Here is a 14,626-nt window from a genome sequence, read left to right as displayed (position 1 = left end):
CATCCAGGCAATACAAAGTTCACAGGGGAGTCGGGGGTGGACAGAGTGACAGACAGCCCAGCCGATAGTGACATCAGGTGATGGTGGCAGAGGGGGATCCGATTGAGGCAGAGGGTGATGGTGGCACCGCAGAGGGGGACAATGGAGGCAGGGGGTGATCAGAGGCAGGGGGAGATTGTGGCACCGCAGAGGGGGTAAAGGCAGCGGGTGTTGGTGGCAGAGGGGGATGGAGGCAGGGGGTGATATGACTAAATAATTTGCCCTTATTATATCGAAAATATTGTAGTTTTTTTCCATTTGTTTTCATTGGTCAGGCCATCTTAGCCTTGGTTTGCTCTGCAGTTGCCACAGTGCTGCATATGTGATCAGTTATGACCACAACATTTGATGGCATAACAATTTGGCTGGTTTTAGGAAATGGTTAAATCAATGGGTTTAGTTCAGTGTTGCCAACCTACCAGATTCAAATTTACTGGCACAACACCCCAGATTTACTGGCGCAGCCACGTTTTTACTGGCATTTCACAAAAGTTACTAAATTACATTTTTAGGTGCAAATTTCAGTATTTAGGTTACAAACAATTATGCTAGGCAAATAGCAATGTGATTTAAGGTGGATATTAAGGTAAAAAACATATTTTTGTTTTTGCTCGTCTAGAATGTTGCATGACCGCGCAATTGTCAGTTAAAACGACACAGTGCCATATAAATAAAATGGCCTGGTCAGGAAGTGGGTAAAAGTAAACTTTTTTACTGCCCCAATACCTTTTACCTGCTTTTGGAAAGAGGGAGTCCCAGACATTTTGGTGGCACCAGCCTGGCCCAGAAGGCCCTGGTTCCAGGAGATTGTGACACTAACAATGGACAGAACATGGACGCTTCCACAGCGCCTTGATCTACTGTCTCAAGGTCCTATATTCCATCCCAATTTACAATTTCTACATTTGATGGTATGGCTAATGAAGCCTGGGTGTTAAAGGACCGCGGCATCTCGGCACCAGTGGTGTTTACCCTAGTGAATGCTTGAAAAACCGTCGCTAGAAATATCTATCATAAGGTCTGGAAGACTTATATTGCTTGGTGTGTAGCCCAAAAAAAATGGCATCCTCAGAATTGGGATTGGGAGAATTTTCTCTTTTCTACAGTCAGCTGTAGAAATCAAACTGGCTTTGAGTACAATTGGAGGTCCAGTTTCGGCCCTATCGGTATTCTTCCAAAGACCTTTAGCCTCCCATTCACTGATTCAAACCTTTATGCAGGGGGCAACTTGCTTGCTTCCCCCCATTAGGTCACCTATGTGTCCTCGGGACTTGAACTTGGTGTTGTCTGTATTACAGAAACAACCATTTGAACCCATCAAGGAAATGCCATTAGACTTACTATCATGCAATGGCTATCACCTTGGCTAGAAGGGTGTCAGAGTTGGCGGCCCTGTCATGCAGGGAACCGTATTTAATCCTTCACCACGACAGGGTCGTGTTAAGACCTGTTCTATCTTTTTTGCCAAAAGTGGTATCGGCCCTTTCATTTAAATCAGGACATTATTTTGCCTTCTTTTTTCTCTCAGCCTCGTTCTGCAGAAGAGAGACGACTGCACTCCGTTGTTCGGGCAGTCAAGGTTTATCTGTCCAGATCTGCGGAGATCCAAGGATCAGTCTTTTTTTTTTTTTTTACCAAAAGCACCCAAGAAAGGGCAGGCAGCTTCCAAAGCTTCCATTGCCAACTGGGTCTGTCAATTGATCATTCAAACCTATGGTCCGAAACATAAAGCTCCTCCCTTTAGGGTGAGAGCTCATTCTACCAGGGGTGTAGGAACCTCCTGGGCTTTTCATCATCAGGTATCTGTTGCTCAGATTTGTAAGGCTGCTACCTGGTCTTCAGTGCATACGTTCACAAAATCTTATCAAGTGGATGTTCAGGCAGCCAAGGATTCAGCTTTCGTATAAAAACTGATGGCTACTGTTTGGCAGGGTCTCCCTCCCCTCAAGGCTATTGCTCTGGGACATCCCAATAGGTAATGAATATTAGCCCGACTGTTTCATGATGTATGAAAAAGGAAATAGGATTTTTTGGTTATACTTACCTGTAAAATCCTTTTCTTTGAGTACATCATGGGACACAGAGGTCCCTCCCCTATTTTTGAGGATTCAGTGCTTGCTACAAAACTGAAGAAACATCCTGTATGGGAGGGGTTCTATAGAGGATCAATCACTTCCTGTCTAAAGACCTTGGTCTACCAGTGTCGTTCACCTGATGGAGTATAACCCAGCAGGTAATGAATATTAGCCTGACTCTGTGTCCCATGATGCACTTAACCACTTCCCACCCCAGAAGAATTTACCCCCTTTCTTACCAGAGCACTTTTTGCGATTCAGCATTCGGTTTACACACACAGATCCACAGTCCTGCCGTGATTGCAGGCAATCACAGGTTCCCGGAGGACATCGCGGCCGCTGGGCACACGCAACGGGTCCCGCACAATCCTGGGGCGTGCGTGCACCCCCCAGACAGCTGGGAAGCCCAGGACGTTGTATGACGTCCACCCAGGATGGGAGATCCCATCTGTGGACGTCATATAACAATGGGCGGTAGGGAAGTGGTTAAAGAAGGATTTTACAGGCAAGTATGATGAAAAAATCCTGTTCTATATAATGTTTGGGGGTTCTAAGTAATTTTCTAGCAAAAAAAAATGATTTTAACTAAACAACAAATTTGAAAAATAGGCAAAAAGAGGTAAAAAGAGGTAGTTAAGCAGTTTGGACAGATTCTTGGTAGTTTTGCTTCATCCGTTGGTGTTCTATGCAGATACTGCGTAATTTATAATAAAAAAATAAAAATAAAGTATGCGTCTTTCAACAGGTCGCAAGTGGAATGCCTAGCTCTGCCAGAAGAGTAATCACATTCGGAATATTTGTTTGGCTAGCACAGCCTCTCCCAGCCAGTACACATGTGCTAATCAGGACCCTGTGATTTTTCTACAGCTTCCATCCTGAGATGAGCAGTCTGCCGGCCGGGACATCAGGAAGATGCTTCCGTACCATCTGGGTATGTGTTTTATATGAATTGTTTTGCTAACCTCTCAGAGCAAAGCTGTTAAATCAAAGCTGTTCTTTTCATTTTTTTTCCATGCAGCGCCTCAACTGAGGAACAGTCGTGCCTCTCCCAGGGTCACTTGGAATTCTGAACATAAGCAGGTGGTTGATTATATATGGAGGGGAGCAGAGACATTTGGGCATATTGGTCGGCATCCAGAATGCCTAATACAATGTCTGTCTCATTAAATCTGGTGGAACAGAAGCATATGACAATATGTAGTAAAAGCAATGATGTTTATAAAGGTATGATGTCTCCAAAGCGGGGATCACGGACATGCTCAGTGTGTGAGGTCTTCATAAAACCAGCCAACAGTCTAAGAAGGAATATTCCAACACAGTGTGTGCCCTCTCTCATTCCACAGCAATGCCTGTACGCTCCTAGAAACTGGCATCATATTCACTGTCTTGTATCAAGTGTGTTACTCTCCAGTGCCCATTATGCCAGTTTTAGCATCAGTAGCACTGTTCTAATCCATTCAGCTAACTAAACCAGGCTCCTCTCCAGATTCCTAATCCATCCCTGCCCTGTCATCCTTTCTACAGATTCTTGTTTTGTTCAGAGATAATATCCAGCATCGTGGAGTCTTTTCAGATTCATTATCCTCCGTATAACTGGAAAGATTTTGGTTCATATACAAACTGTTGCCAAACGCTAAAGTCACCAATACATAGATCTGCACTTATCCTCATTTCATTGATTAGGATCTTCAATTGATTAGGATTAACAAAGATAAATTGCTAATGTCTGATTAGAGAGGCTTAAAGAGTTGATCTCACTTTAGCCTTTAAAAGAAGCCATGTATTCCCTTAAAGTGGATGTAAACCCACTCTCATCCTTTTTAAACTACTGCCATAGTGCTGATCTATAAGGATATAGATGCCTCCTGCATGTATCCTTACCTGTCAAATGTCTCCCCTCTGTCTGTTATAAGAACAGAAAAACTGCAGATTCTGTGGGTGGGTCTGTTGTCTGGAGCTCTGTGGGTGGAGTTGTGATGTCAGTAAACTCCCCGCCCACTTCTACACTCCCCTTGTCAACGTGCATTTTCTCCTGTGTATTCCTTACACTAAATTCTGCTATGATCACTAACATCCAGTCAAAATCCAGAAAAGTAACCACATGACCTCAGAAAAGGAGTGGGGGTAGGAATTAAAAAATAATGCCCGTCTCCCGGCTAGTGCATGAGATATGTAAATAACCTGTCATTCACAAAGGGGGGAAGAACGGACAAACGTTTTCTCCTGTTTGTCCGTTTATCTCACTGGACAAAGAAAAGAGGATTGCTCAGAGCCCACACACGATCATTTTTTATGACACAAAAAACGACATTTAAAAAAAAAAACTATGTGAAGCCCACACACACACATTTTAAATGACGTTTTTAAAAACGTTGTTTTATTTCATCACTAAAAACGACCGTGTGTACGCGGCATAAGAGCCGGTTCACACTGGGGCGACTCGTCAGGCGGCTCGGCCGCCTGACAAGTCGCGTCCCATTCTATGCAATAGAACCATTCTAATAGGAGCGACGCAAGTCGCTCCGACTTAGAAAAAGGTTCTTGTACGACTTTGGGGGCGGCTCGAGGCGATTTGCATTGACTTGTATACAGAAGTCATTTTGCTAATCACCTTTGAAGCCGTCTTCAGGACGACTTGCAGAGTCGCCCCCGAAATCGTTCTGCCGCAGTGTGAACCAGCTCTCAAGGGAACGTGAGAACTAAGATTACAAGACAATTTTGGACTTTGGCTGAGAATAAGCCGTTCTGAGATGTCGTCATCCCAGTTTTGCTCAGGAAGAAAACTATCTCACTAGTTTATAAAAAAAAAACATTTAATTATTTATTAACCACTTGGGATCCGCCCTATGGACGTCCACAGCGCAGGTCCCAAGTGCCGAGTGGACGTCTTTGGACGTCCTGCTTGTTTACATTCCCCGTGCGCGCCCCCAGCGGGGAAACAACGTGCCCGGCGCATCGCTCGGCAGCCGATGCGTGTGCCTGGCGGCCGCGATGTCCGCTAGGTACCCGCGATCAGCGGTGACAGCAGGGACGTGGAGCTCTGTGTGTAAACGCAGAGCTCCACGTCCTGTCAGGGAGAGAGGAGACCGATCTGTGTCCCTTGTACATAGGGACACAGCATCGGTCACCTCCCCCAGTCAGTCCCCTCCCCCCACACAGTTAGAACACACCCAGGTTACACATTTAACCCCTTCCTCACCCCCTAGTGTTAACCCTATCACTGCCATTCACATTCATACAGTAATTAGTGCATTTTTATAGCAGGGATCGCTGTATTAATGTGAACGATCCCAAAATTGTGTCAAAAGTGTCCAATACGTCCGCCGCAATATCGCAGGCCTGAAAAAAAAATCGCAGATCGCCGCCATCACTAGTAAAAAATAAATAAAAAATAAATCCTAAATCTCTCCCCTATTTTGTAGGTGCTATAACTTTTGCGCAAACCAATCAATATACGCTTATTGCGATTTTTTTTAACAAAAATATGTATTAGAATGCGTATCGGCCTAAACTGAGGGAAATTTTTATTAAAAAAAAAAAATTGGGATATTATTATAACAAAAAGTAAAAAATATTGTGTTTTTTTTTCAAAATGTTCTGTCTTTTTTTGTTTATAGCGCAAAAAAAATAAATCGCAGAGATGATCAAATACCACCAAAAGAAAGCTCTATTTGTGGGAAAAAAATGATAAAAATATAATTTGGGTACAGTGTTGTATGACCGCGCAATTGTCATTCAAAATGCGTCAGCGCTGAAAGCTGAAAATTGGTCTGGGCACGAAGGGGGTTTAAGTGCCCAGTAATGAAGTGGTTAATGAATGTCAGCCTTCTTATTTTGCTTAACATAGTTCTGCTCAGAGATGATGACTCTCTCCAGTACTTAGACACTGAAATGTAGGAGCGGATGGTTTGTTGCACTTGTCTCTGCCAGTTTTCTAGTTAAATTGCTGCAATTAATTTCTGTATCATAGAACCATTTATTGCATAATTCATCAGTTCAGAGAGGGAGAATGGAAGATCGTACACCAAGATAGCATTGAAGTAAATGTGTCTGGGGCTCACTCAGTCTGGTTTGCAATTAACAGTCAGGTTGGGTTTACCATCCCCTCGTTGCCTTTTGGTAAATCTAAATAAAAAAAATCTGCATGTATATGGGGGTCTGACTTTGATAACACAATGAATAAGTACTGTACTGAGTATTATTTGCATCTAAACTAGCCACATAACTCATTTTAAGCCATGGTTCATACCAGTGCAGCTTTGAAACTGCGCTACTTCGGCACGACTTCAAAGCTACCTGATCAATGCAATTTTGTGCCGTTTCATTGCGGCTTGCACCTTAATTTAACAATTTGAACGGTTCCACTCCCGGCATTGGGGTTCGATTTGTCATTCAATTTTGAACTGTCAAATCGCCCCAGTGTGAACCAGGGCTAAGAAAAACGACAAATGTTTCTGTAAAAACACCATTTATAGGCTCAGCTTCTAACAGTGTTGCCCTGTACACACGAGCGGAATTCCCGTCTGGAAAAAAGTTGGATGTTTTTTTTCAACGGAATTCCGCTCAAGCCTGCCTTGCATACACACGGTCACACAAAACTTCAGTTTACTTTTGACTGCCAAGAACGCGGTGACGTAAAAGACTACGACGAGACGAGAAAATTTAAGTTCCATGCTTCTGAGCATGCGTCGATTTGTTTCCGAACATGCGTCGGAATTTTGCATGTCAGAATTTGTACACACCATAGGAAATTATGATCGTATTTTTTCCTGAAAAAAGAGAACCTGCTCTCTATCTTTTTCCAGCAGTTATTCCGTCGGAAAAAGTCTGATGGAGCATACACACGATCGGGATTGCCCACCAAGAGCTCTCATCAGACTTTTTCCAAACGGGAAAACCGATCGTGTACGGGGCATGAGGCCTATGTAAACAGCTTTGTATAAAGCCGTGTGGCTATTCCTCCTTCACAATAAATGAATGAAAAACACCAATGACAGTAGCCAAACACAGCGGCAGCATGGCTCCCACTCACGCCCTTTAATCTTAAAGTATGGGGAGCAGTGGCGGCTGGTGCTCAAACTTTTTAGGGGGGCGCAAACAAATGAAAAAAAAAAAAGACAATTGCAGCCTCACTGTGCCCATCAAAGGCAGCCATTGTGCCCATCAAATGCAGCCACTGGTCCATGCCATCAATTGTCGCCACTGTGCCATCAATTGTCGCCACTGTGCCATCAATTGTCACGACTGTGCCATGCCAAACGCAGCCACTGTGCCATGCCATCAATTGTCCCCACTGTGCCCACATCAATTGTCCCCACTGTGCCCACCTCAATTGTCCCCACTGTGCCCACATAAATTGTCCCCACTGTGCCCACATCAATTGTCCCCACTGTGCCCACATCAATTGTCCCCACTGTGCCCACATCAATTGTCCCCACTGTGCCCACATCAATTGTCCCCCACTGTGCCCACATCAATTGTCCCCCACTGTGCCCACATCAATTGTCCCCCACTGTGCCCACATCAATTGTCCCCCACTGTGCCCACATCAATTGTCCCCCACTGTGCCCACATCAATTGTCCCCCACATCAATTGTCCCCCACTGTGCCCACATCAATTGTCCCCTACTGTGCCCACATCAATTGTCCCCACTGTGCCCTGTAAAATGCTGCCAGTCAGATTGCCCCCCGCCCGGCACTTACCTTTCTGGGGTTCGCCATCCTCCTTCCACGGTCCCTCAATGTCTTCTGCCGCCCTCGATGACGCTTCAGCCAAACAGGATACTGATAACCAGAATCAGTGAACCTGATTGGCTGAGACGCCCGTCAGTCTTATCCAAGGGAGCCGCTGGCTCTGATAGGCACTTCCGCACAGCCAACCAGCTGTCCTTATTCAGATAATCGGTGCCCAATGTCCGGTTATCTGAATAGGCTGGCCACAATAACATACACTCATGCAATGCATGAGTGTATATTATTTGCGCGGCGCTGCTAAATGAATTTTTAAAAGCCTTAAAAGGCCCGTTTTTTTTTTTACTACAGGAGGGGGGGGGCGGCGCCCCCTATGGACGGGCCGCCACTGATGGGGAGTCCAAACATCAAACTATTCTGGGGGTTTGGTTCAGCAGATCAGCTAAATTGCATGTTAGCCTTTTTCCCCCAATTTGAATAAATGTGAAAAAAGTGAATTATATTTTTAGATGTATAAACAATTCCTTGATGTAAAACTAAAAATAAAGCATAAATGTATCAGGCAGGTATGACATATATGAAAAAAGGAAAAACAAAATCTAAGAGTTACTTTAATCAATCAGACTTCTTCTAAGCTGGCCTCTGCAGCATCTGAAACAGTCTATAATGCTTCCAGTGTAATATTGGAGATTGTTGCCCATCGTATTGCTATACATGCAGTAAACTCCATGAAGCTTGTCTCCACTTATGTACATCTATTCACACATCTGCCCCTCAGTTCTGAATGAGAGGCCTTAATACACTGTGTACCCATAGGTGTGCACAGCCTATTGCATTAGGGTGTGCACCTCAAAGCCCAAACACACACTACCGATCACTCACAATGTTCATTCAGAAAGGGAAGGGGGCGGTAAATTACATATTTACTGGCCCCTTCCCCATTCCTAAAACATCCCAGCAGCAACGGCCGATAGGAGAGGAGGGAGCTGGTAGCGCTGCGGGGGCAAAGATTGTAGCCAGGGTAGTAGGGGGAATCTGTGCTGCTCAGGGTGATTAGGGTGTGCCTGGGCACACCTGGCATACCCTGTGCGCACACCTATGTGTGTACCCAACGAGCAGTGCAAGTACTAAAGAAAACCATTATCTTCTAATGTAATAACAAAAAACTACAGGGCACCAAAAAACATTCAAACACAATAAATGTCTGCCAAGCTTACTTTATAGAAAATTACTATACAAACCTATTTGCTGTATGCAATAAAACCAGCAATCAGTGCTGTTCTTGGCAAGTTCTATTGCAAACTGAAATTTCATTGGCTCCTGTTTGTCAAACTAACTCTATAGAATGTTCTCTGGTAAGCAGCTGCTCTCTTTCATCACTGATCCCTGCAGGGTTAGGCTAAACACTTTTGCAGTACTGCACACACATACACAGCTTCCAACTGTCCCTGATTTGGAGGGACTGTCCCTGATTTTGAACAAAGTCCCTCTTTCCTCCTCATTTTGGTCTGATTTATACTTTTATCTTTCAAAAAGTGTTTTGCAGTGCTAAACCTTTCATCCATTTTCTAAATTGCTGCATTTGTAAACTTCAAGAGCCAGTATAAAGGAATAGTAGTGGTAAATAAGCACTTGTGGTTCTAACCACTTCCCGCCTGGGCTATAGCAAAATGACGACCGGGCGGTGGTTCAGTTATCCTGACTGGGTATGACGTCCAGCAGAATAAGCCGCGATTGTGCGCCCGAGGGGGGGGGGCATGCAGCGGTCGGTGGTGCGGCGTGTCAGTCTGACACACCGCATCACCGATCTCGGCAAAGAGCATTTGATAGAGCCTCTTTACAACGTGATCAGCCGTGTCCAATCACAGCTGATCACAGTGTAAACAGGTAAAGCCATTTATCGTTTTTTCCTCACTCGCGTCTGATAGACGCGAGTAAAGGAGAGGCGTTCGGTGGCTCTCCTGATGGGGGGGTCTGCGTTGATTATCAGTGATGCCTTTCAGTGCCATCTATCCGTGCCACCCATCAGTGCCTATCAGTGCCACCCCTTACCCATCAGTGCAGCCTTTCAGTGCCACCTATGTGTGCTCATCAATGCCCATCAGTGCTGCCTATCAGTGCCCATCATCAATGACACCTCATTGTTGCCACCTTATCAGAGCTCGTCAGTGCAACCTCATCAGTGCCCATCAGTATAGGAGAAAACGTACTTATTTACAACATTTTATAACAAAAACAAAGAAAAACGTTTTCAAAATTTTCGGTCTTTTTTTATTTGTTTAGCAAAAAATAAAAACCACAGAGGTGATTAAATACCACCAAAAGAAAGCTCTATTTATGGGAACAAAATTATAAAAAAATGTGTTTGGGTACAGTGTAGCATGATCGCTCAATTGTCATGTAAAAAGTGACAGCGCTGAAAGCTGAAAATTGGCTTGGGCAGGAAGGGGGGAAGTGCCATGTATTGAAGTGGTTAACTAATAAATTTTTTTGTATAATTCTCCTTTAAGGGGTTGTGGCAGGGGGTGTGTCCCATGCCTACATACTTTTACTAATAGATGTCCCTCATTTCCATCTCAAAAGTTGTGAGGTAGGCACGTATAGTTTCAGTTCACCAGCTAATGTCACATTTGTCCTTTGCCTTGTAACTGTCCTTTGCCTCAGAGGCGTTGCTAGGGGGGTGCGGTCCGCATCGGGTGACACCCGCTAGAGGGGTGACACCATCCCGTTTTTTGTTTTTTTTTAGCTGACATGCCCAGCCTGCCCTGTGCAATCCCAGCCTGCCCTGTACCACCCCAGCCTGCTCTGTGCCACCCCAGCCTGCCCCATACCACCCCAGCATGCCCTGTACCCCCCAAATAGCCCTGTACCACCCCAGCCTGCCCTGTACCACCCAGCCTGCCCTGTACCACCCAGCCTGCCCTGTGCCACCACAGCCTGCCCTGTACCACCCCAGCCTGCCCTGTACCACCCCAAACTTTCCCGTGCCACCCCAACTTGCCCTGTGCCACCCTAACTTGCCCTGTACCACCCCAATCTGCCCTATGCCACCCCAACCTGCCCAATGCCACCCTAACTTGCCCTGTGCCATCCCAACTTGCCCTATGCCACCCTAACTTGCACTATACCACCCCAACCTGCCCTGTACCACCCTAACTTGCCCTATACCACCCCAACCTGCCCTGTGCAACCCTAACTTGCCCTATACCACCCCAAACTACCCTATATCACCCCAACATGCCCTATACCACCTTAACCTGTCCTATACCACCCCACTACACCAACCTGCCACTATACCACTCTATACTACTATAACCTGCCACTATACTGCCCTATAATATCATTTACAGGGGCTGGTTTGGGGTGCGCCCGTGCGCTGCCTGCTTGGTGCTGGGCAGCCTAGACAGAGGGGGGGGGGGTGATACCATGTTTTACTGCACCGGGTGACACCAACCCTAGTGACGCCACTGCTTTGCCTTGTAACTCATAGCGATCATCCAAGGTTTCTGGGCTGGAACTTTAAGTGTTACTAAACCCACAACAGTAAAATCAGTCTGTGTATGCAGTAAAGCATGCTTGTTATACTCACTGTGGAACTTAAGGGACTAATCCTTTGCATTGTGTATAAAGGCTGTTTTGATTTAGTCTCTCCGATCCTCCTCTTCTACCATTGTCTTCAAAAAATAACCTGAGGGGGGCGGGCTGGGACCAGGGGACGGGCTGCACATGCTCAGTTTGTTGTGTATTGCTAAAGAGTTTTTTTTTTCTTGGGAGAGTGCATGTGATCAGCACAGGGCCAATCAGCAATGTCCAGACAGAGGATCAGAGTAGAATGAACACTCCTCCTACAAGCTTTACTAGGAACTAACAGAAGTCACAAGGCTGCTATATACTGCTGATGAGAAAAGAGATTTCAGTTTATATTTACTAAAATTATTGCATTTCCATGTTCTGTGTACTGTAGGAGACCAAATATAGTGAATGCAGGGTCCTAGATTTAGTAACACTCTAAGCATGGAGCAGCAGGGACTATATGCATGCCCCCCCATGACTTCTCCTTAAGCGCTTTTGTTAACCCCCCAAAAAAATGAATCCTGCTCCTTTAAAGCATGTTATATGACACATTGCTCGTCCTGTGTCATTTGGCCCCCTGTAACCCCTAAAAAAAACCTGGCTGATCCTGCCAGTTTCTCCCCACCCCTCTGTAAACTGACCACAGTATCACGACTGCTGAGACCAGACACCGTGGTCAGTTTACGTGCCACTGTCATCAGCAGCCTGCTATCTGCTCTTCTCTCTGCTCTTGTGTCCTCTTCCCTCCTTCCCTCTCTGTCTGTGTGTGTGTGAGCCGTCCCAACCTCCTACTTCTCTCAACACTAACCTGTATACACAATTAGCACTAACTTCCTATTGCAGTGTCACCCTCTGTGATTGATTTATAAATATAAATGCTGTAAATACCTCATTTAAGAGCCAAGATTGTGATCACATGACCAGCCAGCGCTCTCCGCCTCCCATCCACACTGACATCAGCAGAGGAATCTCAGCCCCACCCACTGCATCTCTCAGAGGAGGAAATAAGAAAGCTGGCCAGTCATGTGATCGCAATCTTGGCAGTGATATAAGGTATTTGCAGCATTTATTTTTATTAATCACACACAGGGGGGATACTAAAATAGGAGGCAGTGCTGATGGTGTATACGGGTTAGAGTGGCTTAACAACCACTTTAACGTGGGGCTTACAGCACTGCACTGACAAAGAGACTGCAATTTTTTTAAACACAACTTTTCCAATGCAAACATTTCACAGCAAACAATGAGGTTCAACATTGTCACTATTTATAATAATCTATGTGAATCTATCAGAAATGCACTGGCTTTGAGGCAGGGATGGACTGGCCATAGGGACTACAGGGAGTTTCCCGGTGGGCCGATGGTTCAGTGGGCCGTTTTTTAAAACTGAGACTCTCTTAGACCCCCCTGTCTCTCAGTCCCCCCCTTGTCTCTCAGTCCCCCCCTTGTCTCTCAGTCCCCCCCTTGTCTCTCAGTCCCTGTGTCTCTCAGTCCCCCCCTCTTTTAGCCCCATCCTCTGTCTCTCAGCCCCCCCCCTCTGTCTATCAGCTCCCCCCTCTGTCTCTCAGCTCCCCCCCCCCCCCTATGTCTCTCAGCTCCCTCTTCTGTCTCATTCACTCCCTGAATCTTAGGCTGCTTTCACACTGGGGCGGGCATTGATGGTAAAACACTGCTAGTTTTAGCAGCACTTCAATGTCGTTTTAGCTGCACTATTCGGCATCTAGCAGGCGCTTTTAACCCCCACTTGCAGCTGAATTCAAGGTTAAATGCGCCCGTGTAGCGCTGCTGCCGAAGTGCTTTGCAGGCGCTTCAGCTGCGGTGGCCATTAATTTCAATGGGCAGGAGCAGTTTGTACACCGCTCAAAGATGCTGCTTGGAGGACTTTTTTTAACGCCCAGGCAGAGCCCCAGTGTGAAAGCACAAATTTTCAGCATTTTATTGAATTAAAGTGGGCCGGTCTGGATGAAGTCCGGGGCCAAATTTTTGTCCCAGTCCAGCCCTGCTTTGAGGCAGTAATGCCACCACTGTACAATAAAAAGTGGATCTGGATGGGCTCTAGCAATGTGTTTTTCTCCGACATATGTACCTGAACATAATGCAGAGTAAGCCTGGTTGGGGTCACTTCTACCTGGCACTTTTAAAGTCTTCTTCATGCGCTACTTCCATTTTATTAAGCACAGATCACCGAGCACCACCCTTCAGAAAAATCAATTGGTTAACACAGCAATTAATCAGCTAGAACGGGGGGAATCTGAGCTGACAGGTCGCGCATAGTAATTGATGGAACGTTTTCCGTTGTGTTTACCCGGCAAGCATGACATTGGATCTATGCATTGTGTACAGTAGAAAACTGCAAGCCTGGAAAATGTCTGCCTGAGACGGGCAGCTGAGGCCTTTCATGTTTATCAATTCATTCAACAAGCTTCTCAGTTTTTATACACAACATATTTTTCTGTAAAATAAAAGATGAGATGAAACGTGCAATATAATATGTCAGAACAATCTTCTGGCAGAGGTCGATGATCCACAGGCAAGAGCCTCTGATCTTTCAAGAGACTCTTTCTTCCTCGGGAAGAAAATGTGCCGTGCTACCCAAGAATTACCGTAATACAGGTACATGTACACCGTTTTATTGAAATAAAATAGTTATTATTTGGATTCACCATTTTTAAGTCAGTTAAACAGGTTGTAAAATCAGATTTTTTTTATTTTAATGCATTCTATGCATTAAAATAAAAAGCCCTCTGTGTGCAGCAGCCCCCCTAATCCTTACTCATCTCTGCCCAGCGATGTCCACGAGTTACTTGGCCATCTGGGAATCTCCTCCTGATTGACGAGACACAGCAGCGGCGCCATAGGCTCCCACTGCTGTCAATCAAAGTCAGTAAGCCAATTAGGAGAGAGAGGGGGCGGGGTCGATTGCGGCTCCATATCTGAATGGACAGACAGAGCTGTGACTTGGCTCAGGTGCCCCCATAGCAAGCTGTTTGATGTGGGGGCACTCAACAGGATGGAGGGGCCAAGAGCAGTAAAGAGGGACCCGAGAAGATCTGGGCTGCTCCACTGCAAAGGGCAAGTGAGTATAATGTGTTTATTATTTTTAGAAGGAAAAAAAACTAGACTTTACAATCACTTTAAAGGGGTTGTAAACCCTCAAGGTTTTTCACCTTAATGCTTTCGGTGAAACACCTCCTGTATCCCCAGGAGCCCCCTTTTACTTACCTGAATCCATTAACAGGGAGGAGCAC

The 14,626-nt window shown here is 45.6% G+C and overlaps 1 protein-coding gene and 1 long non-coding RNA gene across 3 annotated transcripts in view; one reads left to right on the top strand and one right to left on the bottom strand.

Annotated features, from left to right (window-relative positions):
- LOC120918630 overlaps positions 1–3,899 on the top strand; it is a 110,503-nt gene extending 106,604 nt beyond the window's left edge. Inside the window, exons 2-3 of the long non-coding RNA XR_005744429.1 lie at positions 2,982–3,045; positions 3,133–3,899. This is a non-coding gene — a long non-coding RNA (uncharacterized LOC120918630). The remainder of the gene's footprint in view (positions 1–2,981; positions 3,046–3,132) is intronic.
- The window catches only part of LOC120918629 (acid-sensing ion channel 2), a 735,690-nt gene that overhangs the window by 82,200 nt on the left and 638,864 nt on the right, over positions 1–14,626 (bottom strand). The gene's annotated exons all lie outside the window — the stretch shown is intronic.

The sequence above is a fragment of the Rana temporaria genome, chromosome 12 (assembly GCF_905171775.1).
Source record: "Rana temporaria chromosome 12, aRanTem1.1, whole genome shotgun sequence".
In the NCBI taxonomy this organism is placed as follows: domain Eukaryota; kingdom Metazoa; phylum Chordata; class Amphibia; order Anura; family Ranidae; genus Rana; species Rana temporaria.
Note: the sequence above shows the minus strand (reverse complement) of the source record. Positions and strands in the feature narration are given on the sequence as shown.